The sequence below is a fragment of the Canis lupus genome, chromosome X (assembly GCF_048164855.1).
Source record: "Canis lupus baileyi chromosome X, mCanLup2.hap1, whole genome shotgun sequence".
In the NCBI taxonomy this organism is placed as follows: domain Eukaryota; kingdom Metazoa; phylum Chordata; class Mammalia; order Carnivora; family Canidae; genus Canis; species Canis lupus.
Window position 1 is genome coordinate 62,736,777 of NC_132876.1, and position 15,888 is coordinate 62,752,664.

At 35.1% G+C, this 15,888-nt stretch overlaps 1 pseudogene; it reads right to left on the reverse strand.

Moving 5' to 3' along the window:
• Positions 1 to 4,334: 4,334 nt before the first annotated feature.
• On the reverse strand, positions 4,335 to 4,773 carry LOC140628484 (SUMO-conjugating enzyme UBC9-B pseudogene; annotated as a pseudogene).
• Positions 4,774 to 15,888: the final 11,115 nt, after the last annotated feature.

Here is a 15,888-nt window from a genome sequence, read left to right on the forward strand (position 1 = left end):
TATGTCTCTTTAGGGGATGAGAATAAAAATGGCTGAGCCCCAATCTCTAGCCTTGGAGCTGAATGATTGGGGTCTCTTTTCTTCAGTAAACCCTCAGGGATAAGTGATCTTCACTGTTTGTGTGCCATGTTATGTAGACTCCTGAATTGGACCCACATACCAGTCCTCCGATAGGAAGGCTGAGGGTCTCATGTCTCTGTCCTTTGCAGGGACTCTGCCTATAGAGTAGTTGCCCCCATGTGCATGTGCCCATGTGGCTCCTCCTGTGAGAAGACAGAGGTTTGCCATGTTTCTGTCCTTTGTGGACCCCCAAAGAGAGTGGTCAACTGGTCATGCATGATCCCACATTGCCCCCCCCTTTGCTAGTGGAGGGCTGCCAGGTTTTGTCCTTTGCAAGGCCACCCCCCATACTGAGAGCTGTTACCAGATCATACAGTATTTTGAGAAAGCCCCCTCTGGAACTCACAGATCATAACCGGTTTCCCTGTTGCAATGCTTGAAAACTCTATCAGTTCGGGCACCCTTATCATCTCTGTGACACCAGGGATCCTGAGACCACACCCCCACTTAGGATTCTGCCCCACTTTACCACTGAGCACCTTTCAGGTAGGCATGTATCTCACTGGAGTAGATTTCTAAAGTTTCCTATTTTGCACTCGGATTATATCAGTTTCTGGTAGATGGCTTTTGGAGGCTCCCTCCCTCTGCAGTTTATCTCCCAATATATCCCCTCAGTTTCACTTCTCTACACTCCTACTTTGTAAAATGTGGTCGATTTTCTATTTGTAGAATTCCAGAAATTATTTTCTTATATCTCAGATTGAATTCATAGGTGTTCAGAGAGATTTGATAGTTATCTAAATTCAGGGGACCAGAGGCAACGAGGTCCTCTATTCTTCCACCATATTGCCTCCCTCCTAAAAGTGATTGTCTTCTCTATACCAACTTTGAATACTGAATCCTCAAAATAACTGCTTATAAGTTTTAGATTTTGGTTCAGTTTTTTTTTCTTTTTTTTAATTTTCCACATGGTTGACTGTCATAGGCAAACAAAAACAGTTTTATTTCTCCATTCCAAATCTGTATAACTTTCATTTATTTCTCTTCTCCAATTTCATTTACTAAAATGCCCAGTATGATGTTGGAAATTATGAATAAAATATGTAAAATGTGATAACTTACGCATAAAACATAAAGAAGGGAGTAATAAAGGAAGACAAGAAGAAAAGAAAAAGAAAGAAGATTTTATTCTTTTTCTATTTTTTAATGACCATCAGATTAATATAGATAGCTAATTTAATTCGGATATCATATGTGAACCTCTCAAAATCAATGATAGATGCACAAAAAAAAGAGAGAAAAATCAAACACAATGCTACAGAAACTCATGAATCATGAAAAGAGATAGCAGGAGAAAAAGAAATGAATTGAAAAGAACTACAGGAACAATCAGAAAACAACTAATAAAATGGCAGTAAGTATACACCCTCAATAATTACTTTAAATGTAAATGGCTTAAATGCTCTAATAAACAGAGATTAGAATGATGAATATCCACCATTTGTTTCGACATGAATGGAACTGGAGGGCATTATGCTGAGTAAAGTAAGTCAGTCTGAGAAGGACAAACATTATATGGTTTCACTCATATGGGGAGTACAAAAAATAGTGAAAGAGATTATAGGGAAAGGAGAGAAAATGAGGAGGGAAAACCAGAGAGGGTGACAGAACATGAGAGACCACTTACTTTGGGAAACAAACAAGGGGTAGTGGAAGGGGAGATGGGTTCAAGGATGAGGTGACTGGGTGATGGGAACTGAGGGGGGCACTGGATGGGATGAGCACTAGGGGTTATACTATATGTTGCAAATCAAACTCCAATAAAAATATACAAAAATATAAAATAAACAGAGATAGGGTGGTAAAATGGATAATAAAGAAGTCTCATCTCTATGCTGCTTACAAGATTCACCTGAGACCGAAAAATACATTCAGATTGCAAGGAAGGGGATGGAAAAATATTCACCATGCACATGGAAGCAGGAAAAAAAAATCTGAGATAACAATACTAACATATATATATATGTTAAAATAGGACTGAAAACAATAAAACAAGACTAGCAGGAGTGGATGGGCATTACATAATGATAAATGATTCAATCATTTATTTTATTTTTTATTTTATTTTTTTTATTGGAGTTCAATTTGCCAACATATAGCATAACACCCAGTGCTCATCCCGTCAAGTGCCCCCCTCAGGGCCCATCACACAGTCACCCCAGCTTGGCTTAAGCTCTATTTGTTGTTCTTTTTGCAGCTCCTTTAGGTATAAAGTTAACTTGTGTAATTGAGACTTTTTAGTTTCTTGGGAAAGGCTTGTATTGCTATGTACTTCCCTCTTATGACTGACTGCTGTATCTGAAAGCTATTTATTTATTTATTTATTCATTTATTTACTTATTTTTTGGAGTTCAATTTGCCAATATATAGCATAACACCCAATGCTCATCCCATCAAGTGCCCCCTTCAGTGCCCGTCATCTAGTCACCACCACATCTCGCCCACCTCCCCTTCTACTACCCCTCATTCATTTCCCAGAGTTAGGTGTCTCTCATGTTTTGTCACCCTCACTGATATTTTCACTCATTTTCTCTCCTTTCCTTTATTCCCTTTCACTAATTTTTATATTCCCTGTATGAGTGAAACCATATAATGTTTGTCCTTCTCTGATTGAGTTATTTCACTCAGCATAATACCCTCCAGTTCCATCCACGTTGAAGCAAATGGTGGGTATTCGTCGTTTCTAATGGCTAATATTCCACTGTATACATAGACCACATCTTCTTTATCCATTCATCTTTCGATGGACACCGAGGCTCCTTCCACAGTTGGGCTATTGTGGACATTGTTGCTATAAACATCAGGGTGCAGGTGTCCTGGTGTTTCACTGCATCTGTATCTTTGGGGTAAATCCCCAGCAGTGCAATTGCTGGGTTATAGGGCAGATCTATTTTTAACTCTTTGAGGAACCTCCACACTGTTTTCCAGAGTGGCTGTACCAGTTCACATTCCCACCAACAGTGGAAGAGTGTTCCCCTTTCTCCACATCCTCCTCAACATTTGTTGTTTCCTGTCTTGTTAATTTTCCCCATTCTCACTGGTGTGAGGTGGTATCTCATTGTGGTTTTGATTTGTATTTCCCTGATGGCCAGTGATGCAGAGCATTTTCTCATGTGCTTGTTGGCCGAGTCTATGTCTTCCTCTGTGAGATTTCTCTTCATGTCATTTGCCCATTTCATGATTGGATTGTTTGTTTCTTTGCTGTTGAGTTTAATAAGTTCTTTATAGATCTTGGATACTAGCCCTTTATCTGATAGGTCATTTTCAAATATCTTCTCCCGTTCTGTAGGTTGACTTTTAGTTTTGTTGACTGTTTCTTTTGCTGTCCAGAAGCTTCTTATCTTGATGACGTCCCAATAGTTCGTTTTTGCTTTTGTTTCTCTTGCCTTCATGGATGTATCTTGGAAGAAGTTGCTGTGGCTAAGTTCAAAAAGGGTGTTGCCTGCATTCTTCTCTAGGATGAATGATGGAATCTTGTCTCACATTTAGATCTTTCATCCATTTTGAGTATATCTTTGTGTATGGTGTAAGAAAATGGTCTAGTTTCATTCTCCTGCATTTGGATGTCCAATTTTCCCAGCACCATTTATTTAAGAGACTGTCTTTTTTCCAGTGGATAGTCTTTCCTGTTTGTCGAGATTCAATCATTTTTAAAGATTCTTTATTTACTCTAAACAACAACACAGACAAAATGACATATAAACACAGAGGGAATGGGATGGTAAAGAGAGGCTGGCTGAATTTGGATCTGAGATTCGTAAGGAACATAGTCCAAATTCTGAGGAAAATGCAGGGGAAAGGATGCCAGCTGGAAGCTAACTGTAGTCCTAAATATTATGGAGCATTCTAACATCTGCAAACAAAGGAATCAGTTCCTGGTAGCTCACTGAAGTATAAAAGTTTATAATTTTGCAGCATTTGAATTAAGAAATCAATATAAAAACAAAACCAAGTTTTACATAACAATTAAAATACAAAAGACTGAAGGAAAAAAACATGTATGAAAAACCAGGCAATTCAGTGAGCCAAGAACTGTGTTTTAGTAGTAGAAATGGAAAATGCCACCATCCAACCCTCCCTAGGTGACTAGTAATTGTATAGAGCAAAGTTAATTTTCAAAAGTGTTGTAAACAAGTTTTTGCCAAGCCAATACCTTCCTTCTTATGCTGCCACAAGGTCACCACTTATGAAGGTGTTAAATTCTTTGCTTATGCTCAAGCCCTCTTCTCATAATTCAGTCTGTTTTGGCAGTAAATCCTGTAGTTCTCTGTTTGAACTGGGTCTTGGGTATTTGGTTCATTTTGAAGTTCCTGTATTTTTAACAGGACCTGCTTAATTGTAACGACTGGACTCCAGGATTTTTCCTCAAGGATGAGCAGGCACATGCTGCCCTATGGGTACACATTGGGGAGAAACAGCAATGGTTCAAATTTGGATTTTGAGGGTGAGGATGGATGATAATCTTTGAAAATCATCTATAGTTTAAACTATTCTCTTTCCCATGGAGTCCTTTTCTTTCATGGACTCCTGTACTGCTAATTCATCAGGTTCATCACACCATTGGGATATTATTGTTGGGACAGGCATGAAGCCAAACAGGTGGTCCTTTATACAGGCTTTCCTATCCTGGGTGAGTCTGGAAGGTGAAATACAGTATATTCAAAGTCCCTTGGGTGGAAAATATTTTGTGAGGAAGATGGATGAGTTGATAGCAGTGCTCCCTTTGTCACTTAAAACTACTCCTAAGCCAACTCTGTGGCTGAGGGATCAATTTTACAAGAGGATATCACAATTTTAAATATCTGCACACTTAACACCGAAGTGCCTAAATAGAGAAAGCAAATATTAATGAATATGAAGAGAGAAATTGATAGCAATGCAATAAGAATAGAGGACTTTAACATCCCACTTATATCAATGGATAGATCATTCAGACAGAAAATCAACAAGGAAACAATGTCTTTGATAGATGCATTGGATCACAGGAAACATAACAGATCCCATCCAAGAAACACAGTATGCACATACTTTTCAAGCACATTTGCTACATTTTCCAGAGTACAGCACATAATAGGCCATAAAACAGGCCTCAATAAATTTCAGAAGATTGAAACCATACATGCATCTTCTCAGATTACAACCGTATGAAGCTGGAGATAAATCATAAGAAAAAGAATGAGAAAAACATGTGGAGACTAAAGAAAATGATAGTAAAAAAATGACAGTAAATAACCAATGGATCAAAAAAAGAAATAAAAAAAATAAAAATACATGGATACAAATGAAAATGAAAACAAATTGGTCCAAAATCTTTGGAACATAGTAAAAGCTGTTCAAACAGGAAAGTATATAGCAATACAAGCCTACCTCAGGAAACAAGAAGTTCAAGTAAACAATCTAGCATTATACCTAAAAGAACTAGAAAAAGAAGAAGAATAAAAGTACAAGGTGCATAGGAAAGGGGAAATAATAAAAGTCAGAGCATAAGTAAATGTCACAGAGACATAAAAAATAGAAAATAATCAATTAAATCAGAAGCTGGTCCTTTAAACAAAATTGAAAAACACTTTTCTAGCTTCATCAAGAAAAGAAAAAAGGAAAGATCAAACTAAAGAAAACCAGAAATGAGGGAAGTAACAAATGATGCCACAGAATTATAAAGGATTATAAGACTATATTGCAAGAAATTATATGCCAAAAACATGGAAAACCTAGAAGAAATTGTTAAATATTTAGAAACATGCAATCTTCCAAAACAGAATCAGGAGGAAATAGATAATCTGAACAGACAGCTCACAAGTAATAATATTAAATCTATCAAGAAACAAAAGTCCAGGAGCATATGGACTCACAGGTAAATTCTACCAGATATTTAAAGAAGATGTAATGCCTATTTTCAAAGTATTCCAAAAAATAGAAGAGAAGGGAAAGCTTCCAAATGCATTCTATAAGGCCCCCATCACCCAGGTAACAAAATCAGACAAAGATATCACAAAAATAGAAAGAAAAAAGAAAAGTACAGGCTGATATCCCTGATGAACATAGATGCAAAAATCCTCAATAGAATATTAGCAAATCATATACAATAATACACTAAAAAGATCATTCACCACAATCAGGTGGGATTTACCCTAGACATGAAATCATGGTTCAATATTTGCAAATCAATCAACAGCATGCAATAGATAAAACACAAATTATAAAAATCATATGATCTTTTCAATAGATGATGAAATAGCATTGGACAAAATTCAACACTTGTAATTATAGAAATTCTAACTAAAGTAAGGTTAGAGGAAACATACTTCAACATAATAAAAGCCATATGTGAAAATCTCACAGCAAATTTCACACTCAAAAGTGAAAAACTGAGGGCTTTCCCTCAGGATCAGGAACAAAGCAAAGATGTCCACTCGCTACACTTTTTTTCAACACAGTATTGTAAGTCCTAGCTACAGCAATATGACAAGAAAAAGAAATGAGTCATCTGTATTAGCAAAAAGAAGTTAAACTATCACTATTTGCAGATGACATGATACTATACATAGAAAATCCTAAAGACTCTACCAAAAAATTACTAGAAGTAATAAATTACTTCAGTAACATTTCAAGATATGTCATTAATAACTAAAAATTGTTAGAATTTCTACACACTAATAATAAGTATTATAAAGAGAAGTGTAATAAAATCACTGGGATGTCTGTGTGGCTCAGTCACCTCTGAGTGACTGACTCTTGGTGTTGACCTCTGACCCTTGGTGTGACCTCTGACTCTTGGTGTTGGCTCAGGTCATGATTTCAGGGTTGTGAGACCATGCCCCAATTTGGGGCGTGACTCCAGACTCACTCAGCATGGAGTATGCTTAAGATTCTTTCCCTCTCCCTCTGTTACCCAACCCCACTCATGTACACTCTTTCTCTCTAAAATAATATATATATATATATATATATATATATATTTAAAATTAAGACTTTATTTATCCATGAGTGACATAGTGAGAGACAGAGACATGCAGAGACACAGGCAGAGGGAGAAGCAGGCTCCATACAGGGAGTCTGACGCAGGACTGGATCCCGGGACTCCAGGATCACACCCTGGGCTGAAGGCAGGTGCTCAACCACTGAGCCATCCGAGCATCCCTAAAATAAAATATTTCAAAAAATAAAAGTAACAAAAAACACAGCATTTACAATTGCACCAAAATAAATAAAGCTAAAGAATAAAATACCTAGAAATAAACTTAACCAAAAAGTGAAAGGTGTGTACTTTCAAAACTATGAAATACTGATGAGAGAGATTGAAGATGACAGAAACAAATGGAAAGATATTCCATGCTCACGGATTAGAAGAATTAATATTGTGAAAATGTCCATATTACCCAAAGCAATCCACAGATTCAATGCAGTCTCTTTTAAAACACTGATACCTTCTTCAAATTTGAATGAAGCTACAGAAGACCCCAAATAACCAAAGTAATCCTGAGAAAGAATAAAGTTGGAGGTATCAACCAGATTTCAAGATATATTATAAAGCAGTAGTAATCAAAACAGTACAGTACTGGCACACACAAAAAAAGACACATAGATCAATAGAACAGAATATAAACTCCAGAAATTAATCCACATTTGTATGGTCAATTTACCTATGACAAAGGAGGCAAGAATACACAATGGGGGAAGACCATCTCTTCAATAAATAGTGCTTGGAAAACTGGATAGCTATACATAAAAGAATGAAACTGGATCATTTTCTTAAAATGTATACGAAATTAAACTAAAAATGGATAAAGACCTAGATGTGAGTTGGGAAAATATAAAAAAAAGTCCAGAAAAGAACATGAATAGTAATTTATCTGACATTGGTCACAGCAACTTTTTCTAGATATGTCTCCTAAGGAAGGAAAGCAAAAGCAATAAATAACTATTGTGACTATCTCAAAATAAAAGGTTTTTGCAAAGCAAAACAAACCATCAAAAAAAAAAAAAGACAACCTGTTGAATGAGAGAAGATATTTGAAAAAAATAAATTCAATATGGCCTTAATATTGAAAATATACACAAAATTTATACAGCTCAACAACAACAACAACAACAAAACAATCTGACTTTAAAAATCGGCAGAAAAAAAAAATTAAAAAAAAAAATCGGCAGAAGATTGAATTGACATTTTTTTTCCAAGAAGACATACAAATGGCCACCAGACACATGAAAGGTTTCTCAACATCAGTAATCATCAGGAAATGCAAATCAAATCCACAACGAGATAGAAAATTATACCAGTTAGAATAGCTTAAATCAAAATGTCAAGAAATAGCAAGTATTTACAAAAATGTGAAGAAAAAGGAACTGCCATGACCTGTTAGTTGGTATATAAATTGGAATAGCCACTATGGAGACTGTAGTAGAAACATTCCTAAAATATATATAAATACCATATGATCCAATAATTATACTATTGAATATCTATGCAAAGAAAATAAAAGCACTAATTCAAAAAGGTATATGCACCTCTATGTTTACTGCAGCATTATTTATAATAGTCAAGATATGGAAGTTAACTCAAGTGTTCATCAATAGATAACTAGATAAAGAAGATATGATACACACATACATGCATACATACATACATATACAGTTGAACTTTGCACAGCCATAAAAAAGATAACATTGTGTCATTTGAGACAAAATGGATAAACCTAGAGGATATTATGCTAAGTGAAATAAATCAGACTTCAAAAGACAAATGTCATATAATTCCACTCACAATTGGAATCTAAAAAATGAATAAACAAAAAACAAAGTATAAAGTGTAAATACAAACAGACTAATGGTAGCCAGAAAGAGATTGGGGGATTGGGGTGAATGGGCAAAGGGGAGAGAGGGATACAGGGTTCTGGTTATGGAAGAGATAAGTCGAGGGAAGAAAGGCACAGCATAAGAAATATAGTCAGTATTATTGTAATAGAGATGTAATGAAATAGATGGTATCTTCACTTGTGGTGAGCATAGCATAATGCATAAACTTGCCAAATCCCTATGCTTTGCACCTGAAACTCATGTAACATTGTGTGTCAACTCTTGTTAAACTTTTCAAAAGTTCAAAAATAAAGCTAAAATAAATAATTGAATAAACAAAATAAAATACAGGAAGAACTGATTTTTTAAAGATATTCAACTCTGATTAAAAGATGAGTAAATAATGAAATGATGGAAAAATATATTGCATCCTAATAGCAAGCAAAATAGAGCTATTCTAATATCAGAAAAACTAGAATTTCAGTAAGTCAGGAAATTTTATAAGACAAAAATGATATTATATATTGATAGAAGGGTCAAATCTTCAATACTATAAAACAATTATAAGCATGTTTGCAACTAACAATAGTACTCCACCATATATGAAATAAAAATGGAAAGAACTGAATAAAGAAATATATAGATAATAACAGTAGGAGCCAACAGTTCAGTTATGACTATAACAGCAAGATAGATCAATAACAAAAAAAGAGTACACGAAAAACAGATCAATAAGAAAACAGAGTAATTATGGTTAACAAATATATACAGAACACAAATATTGTACGTTAAATATTCCCATAGATCACATCTTAGGCTACACAACAAAACTCAATAAATTTAAAAGGTTATGCTGTACACAGTATTTTCTCTGACCAAAATGCAATGAAAATAGAAATCAATTTTAAAAATGGAAAAGTACAAAGTTTACAAATATGTGGAAATTACACAAATGAGTCTTAAATAACCAGTAAGTCAAAGAAGAAATGAAAAAGGAAAATAGAAACATTTACAACATATAAAAATAAAAGGCTATACCAAAACCTATGTGACACAGTGGAACTATTTCTGAGAGGAAATGTACAAACTGTAAATTCTTACAGTAAAGGAAAAAATTCCAAATCACTAACCCAACTAATCTAATTGTACAACATCTGGAACTAGAAAAAAAACTAGCCAAACTTAAAGCTAGTGGAATGATGAAAGTAATAAGAATCAGAGGAGAGATTAATGAAATGAAAACAACATTAAGAATTAATAAAATTTAAAATGTTTCATTGAAAGTAATTGACCAAATTGGTAAACTTTTTAAAAAGATTTTATTTATGTATTCATGACATATACAGAGAGAGAAGCAGAGACAAAGATAGAGGGAGAAGCAGGCTCCATGCAGGGAGCCCAATGTATATTATAAAATATTAATATAAACAATTTTATGCCAACAAGTTATATAACCTTTATAAATAGACAATTTCCAAGTATCACATAGACTGACATTATTGAGTAGATATAATAGAAAATATGAAAAAATACAATATATATAGGAATTGAGTCAATAATCAAATACTCTAAAACAAAGAAAAGCCATAATTCATATAGATTCACTAAGTTCTACCAAACATTTTGAAGAATTAACACCAAACTTTTCCAAAATATTCCAAAAATTGAAAAAGGATGAAACACTTTCTAACTTATTCTTTGAGACCTGGATACCAGACAAATACATCAGAATTAAATAAAACTATAACCCAATTTTCCCTATGAACATAAATACAAAATCTTCAGGAAAATACTAACAGATGAAGTACAGTATCATATTAGATGGTATGTCATGACTAAGTGGATTTTATTCCAGAATCCAATAGTAATTCAACATGCAAAAAATTAATTTATTTAATATATTACTTTAACTTAGTGGAGGAGAAAAGTCATAAAATCATCTCAATTGATGCAGAAAAGCCCATTTTTCTATTAAAATGATGCATATTTTAAAAGTTATTTTCACTATGGTATGATTTAGACAAAATAAAATACACTCCTTTTTGGCATACAGTTTCATGAGCCTCAAAAAAATGCATGTAGTTGTATAACCACCACAACAATCAAGATATGTAAGAGTTCCCTCTTGACCCAAAATTCCCCTGCTTCCTTTTTGGTCACCCACTCTCCTCATCCCAACCTTGACAAGAAACTGTTTTCTGATTCTGAAATGTTGTGAGCTGTAGGTTTTCTTTTTTTATTTTCATTTATTTTTTGTTCTATATATGTTTGATTTTTCCTGAGACATCCTCTTTGGTCCATGAATTAGATAAGTGTTATTTAGTTTCCAATTTCTTGGAGATTTTCCCATATTTCTATTATTGTTTTCTACAGTTTTATTTCATTATTTTCAGATAACACCTTCTATTAGGTTTCAATTCCTTAAATTGTTAAAGTTTGAATTTTTATGAGCTTTAAATTTTTTTATATAAATTTATTTTTTATTGGTGTTCAATTTGTCAACATATAGAATAACCCCCAGTACTCATCCCATCAAGTGCTCCCATCAGTGCCCATCACCCACTCACCCCCATGCCCTACCCACCTCCCCTTCCACCTTTCCTAGTTCGCTTCCCAGAGTTAGGAGTCTCACATGTTCTGTCTCCCTTTCTGATATTTCCCACTCATTTTTCTCCTTTCCCCTTTATTCCCTTTCATTATTTTTTATATTCCCCAAATGAATGAGACTATATAATGTTTCTCCTTCTCTGATTGACTTATTTCACTCAGCATAATAATACCCTCCAGTTCCATCCACATCGAAGCAAATGGTGGGTATTTGTCACTTCTAATGGCTGAGTAATATTCCATTGTATACATAGACCACATATTCTTTATCCATTCATCTTTCGATGGACATCAATGTTCCTTCCACAGTTTGGCTATGGTGGACATTACTACTATAAACATCGGGGTGCAGGTGTCCCGGCGTTTCATTGCATCTGTACCTTTGGGGTAAATACCCAGCAGTGCAATTGCTGGGTCGTAGGGAAGATCTATTTTTAACACTTTGAGGAACCTCTACACAGTTTTCCAGAGTGGCTGCACCAGTTTACATTCCCACCAACAGTGCAGGAGGGTTCCACTTTCTCTACATCCTCTCCAACATTTGTGGTTTACTGCCTTGTTAATTTTCCCCATTCTCACTGGTGTGAGGTGGTATCTCATTGTGTTTGATTTGTATTACCCTGAAGGCAAGTGATGTGGAGCATTTTCTCATGTGCGTGTTGGCCATGTCTATGTCTTCCACTGTGAGATTTCTCTTCATGTCTTTTGCCCATTTCATTATTGGATTGTTTCTTTGCTGTTGAGTTTAATAAGTTCTTTATAGATACTGGATACTAGCCTTTTATCTGACACGTCATTTGCAAATATCTTCTCCCATTCTGTAGGTTGCTTTTAGTTTTCTTGACTGTTCCTTTTGCTTGGCAAAAGCTTTTGATCTTGATGAAGTCCCAATAGTTCATTTTTGCTTTTGTTTCTCTTGCCTTCATGAATGTATCTTGCAAGAAGTCACTGTGGCCAAGTTCAAAAAGGGTGTTGCCTGTGTTCTACTCTAGGATTTTGATGGAATCTTGTCTCACATTAAGATCTTTCATCCATTTTGTGTTTATTTTTGTGTATGGTGCAAAAGAGTGGTCTAGTTTCATTCTTCTGCATGTGGATGTCCAATTTTCCCAGCACCATTTATTGAAGAGACTGTCTTTTTTCCAGTGGATAATCTTTCCTGCTTTGTCGAATATTAGTTGACCATAAAGTTGAGGGTCCACTACTGGATTCTCTATTCTGTTCCATTGATCTATGTGTCTGTTTTTGTGCCAGTACCACACTGTCTTGATGACCACAGCTTTGTAGTACAATCTAAAATCTGGCATTGTGATACCCCCAGCTATCGTTTTCCTTTTTAATATTCCCCTGGCTATTCGGGGTCTTTTCTAATTCCACACAAATCTTAAAATAATTTGTTCCAAATCTCTGAAGAAAGTCCATGGTGTTTTGATAGGGATTGAATTAAACGTGTAAATTGCCCTGGGTAACATTAACATTTTCACAATATTACTTCTCTGAACATGAGTGGGCTTAATGACCCCATCAAAAGGCACAGGGTTTCAGACTGGATAAAAAAGCAGGACCCATCTATTTGCTGTCTACAAAAGCCTCATTTTAGACAGAAGGACACCTACAGCCTGAAAATAAAAGCTTGGAGAACCATTTACCATTCAAATGGTCCTCAAAAGAAAGCAGTGGTAGCCATCCTTATATCAGATAAACTAAAGTTTATCCCGAAGACTGTAGTGAGAGATGAAGAGGGACACAGTATCATATTTTAAGGATCTATCCAAGAAGAGGACTTAACAATCATCAATATATATGCCCCACATGTGGGAGCTTCCAAATATATCAATTGTTTAATAACCAAAGTCAAGACATATTTAGATAATAATACACTTATACTTGGTGATTTCAATGTAGCACTTTCTACAATCGATCGGCCTTCTAAGCACAACATCTCCAAAGAAACGAGAGCTTTAAATGATACACTAGACCAGATGGATTTCACAGATATCTACAGAACTTTACATCCAAACTCAACTGAATGCACATCCTTCTCAAGTGCACATGGAAGTTTCTCTAGAATAGACCGTATGCTGTGTCACAAATCAGGTCTTAACCAATACCAAAAGATTGGGATCGTCCCCTGCATATTCTAAGACCATAATGCTTTGAAATTAAAACTAAATCACAAGAAGAAGTTTGGAAGAATTTCAAACACATGGAGGTTAAGGACCATCCTGTTAAAAGATGAAAGGGTCAACCAGGAAATTAAGGAAGAATTAAAAAGATTCATGGAAACTAATGAGAATGAAGATACAACCATTCAGAATCTTTGGGATACAGCAAAAGTAGTCCTGAGGGGGAAATACATCGCAATACAAGCATCCATTCAAAAACTGGAAAGAAGTCAAATACAAATCTAACCTTACACCTAAAGGAGCTAGAGAAAAAACAGCAAATAGGTCCTACACCCAGCAGAAGAAGAGAGCTAATGAAAATTCGAGCAGAACTCAAGGAAATAGAGATCAGAAGAACTGTAGAACAGATCAACAAAACCAGGAGTTGGTTCTTTGAAAGAATTAATAAGATAGATAAACCATTAGCCAGCCTTATTAAAAAGAGGAGAGAAGACTCAAATTAATAAAATCATGAATGAGAAAGGAGCAATCACTACCAACACCAAGGAAATACAAACGATTTTAAAAACATATTATGAGCAGCTATACACCAATAAATTAGGAAATCTAGAAGAAATGGATGCATTTCTGGAAAAAGAAAAACTATCAAAACTGGAACAGGAAGACATAGACAACCTGAACAGGCCAATAACCAGGGAGGAAATTGAAGCAGTCATCCCAAACCTCCCAAGACACAAAAGTCCAGGGCCAGATGGCTTCCCTGGGGAATTCTATCAAACGTTTAAAGAAGAAACCATACGTATTGTCCCAAAGCTGTTGGGAAAGATACAAAGAAATGGAACACTTCAAAACTTGTTATATGAGTCCAGCATCACCTTAATTCCAAAACCAGACAAAGAACCCACCAAACAGGAGAATTACAGACCAATATCCCTGATGAACATGGATGCAAAAATTCTCAATAAGACACTAGCCAATACGATCCAACAATACATTAAGAAAATTATTCACCATGACCAAGTAGGATGTATCCCTGGGATGCAAGGCTGGTTCAACACTCGTAAAGCAATCAATGTGATTCATCAAATCAGCAAGAGAAAAGCCAAGAACCATATGATCCTCTCAATAGATGCAGAGAAAGGATTTGACAAAATACAGCATCCATTCCTGATCAAAACACTTCAGAGTGTAGCGATAGAGGGAATATTCCTCAACATCTTAAAAGCCATCTACGAAAAGCCCACAGCAAGTATCATTCTCTATGGGGAAGCACTGGGAGCCTTTCCCCTAAGATCAGGAACAAGACAGGGATGTCCACTCTCACCACTACTCTTCAACATAGTACTAGAAGTCCTAGCCTCAGCAATCAGCCAACAACAACAACAACAACAAATAAAAGACAGTCAAACTGGCAAATAGGAAGTCAGACCCTCCCTCTTCACCAATGACATGATACTCTATATAGAAAACCCAAAAGCCTCCACCCCAAGATTGCTAGAACTCATACCGCATTTTGGCAAGGTGGCTGTATACAAAATCAATGCCCAGAAGTCAGTGGCATTTCTATACACTAGCAATGAGACTGAAGAAAGAGACATTAAGGACTCAATCCCATTGACAATTGCACCCAAAAGCATAAGATACCTAGGAATAAACGTATCTAAAGAGGTAAAGGATCTATACACTGAAAACTATAGAACAGTTCTGAAAGAAATTAAGGAAGACACAAAGAGATGGAAAAATATTCCATGCTCATGGATTGAATGTTTGATTTTTTACCCAAAATAAAGGTCTTGCTTAATGTTCCATGTGCATTTGAACAGCGTGTGTTTTCTACTGTTTTAGGATAGAGTATTTGATAAAAGCCCTCAATAAACTAGGAATAGAAAGAATTTCTTCAAACTCACAGAGGGCATTTTTGAAAATTTTACAGAAAACATCATACACAATGATAAAAATAGAAAAAAAAACCTAAAAGCTCTCCTGTTATCAGAAATAAGGCAATGATGTCTATTTTCACTCCTGTTTTTCAGCATTACACTGTAACTTCTAACCAAAGCATTTAGGTAAGATAAATAAATAAAAAGCATCCAAATTGGAATGAAAGGAATAAAACTACTTGTATTAACATAAGATATTTTACAGAATATATATAACATATATATTCCCATCTTATGTATGAATATATATATATTTCCATCTTATATATGAATATATATATATATTCTCATCTTATATC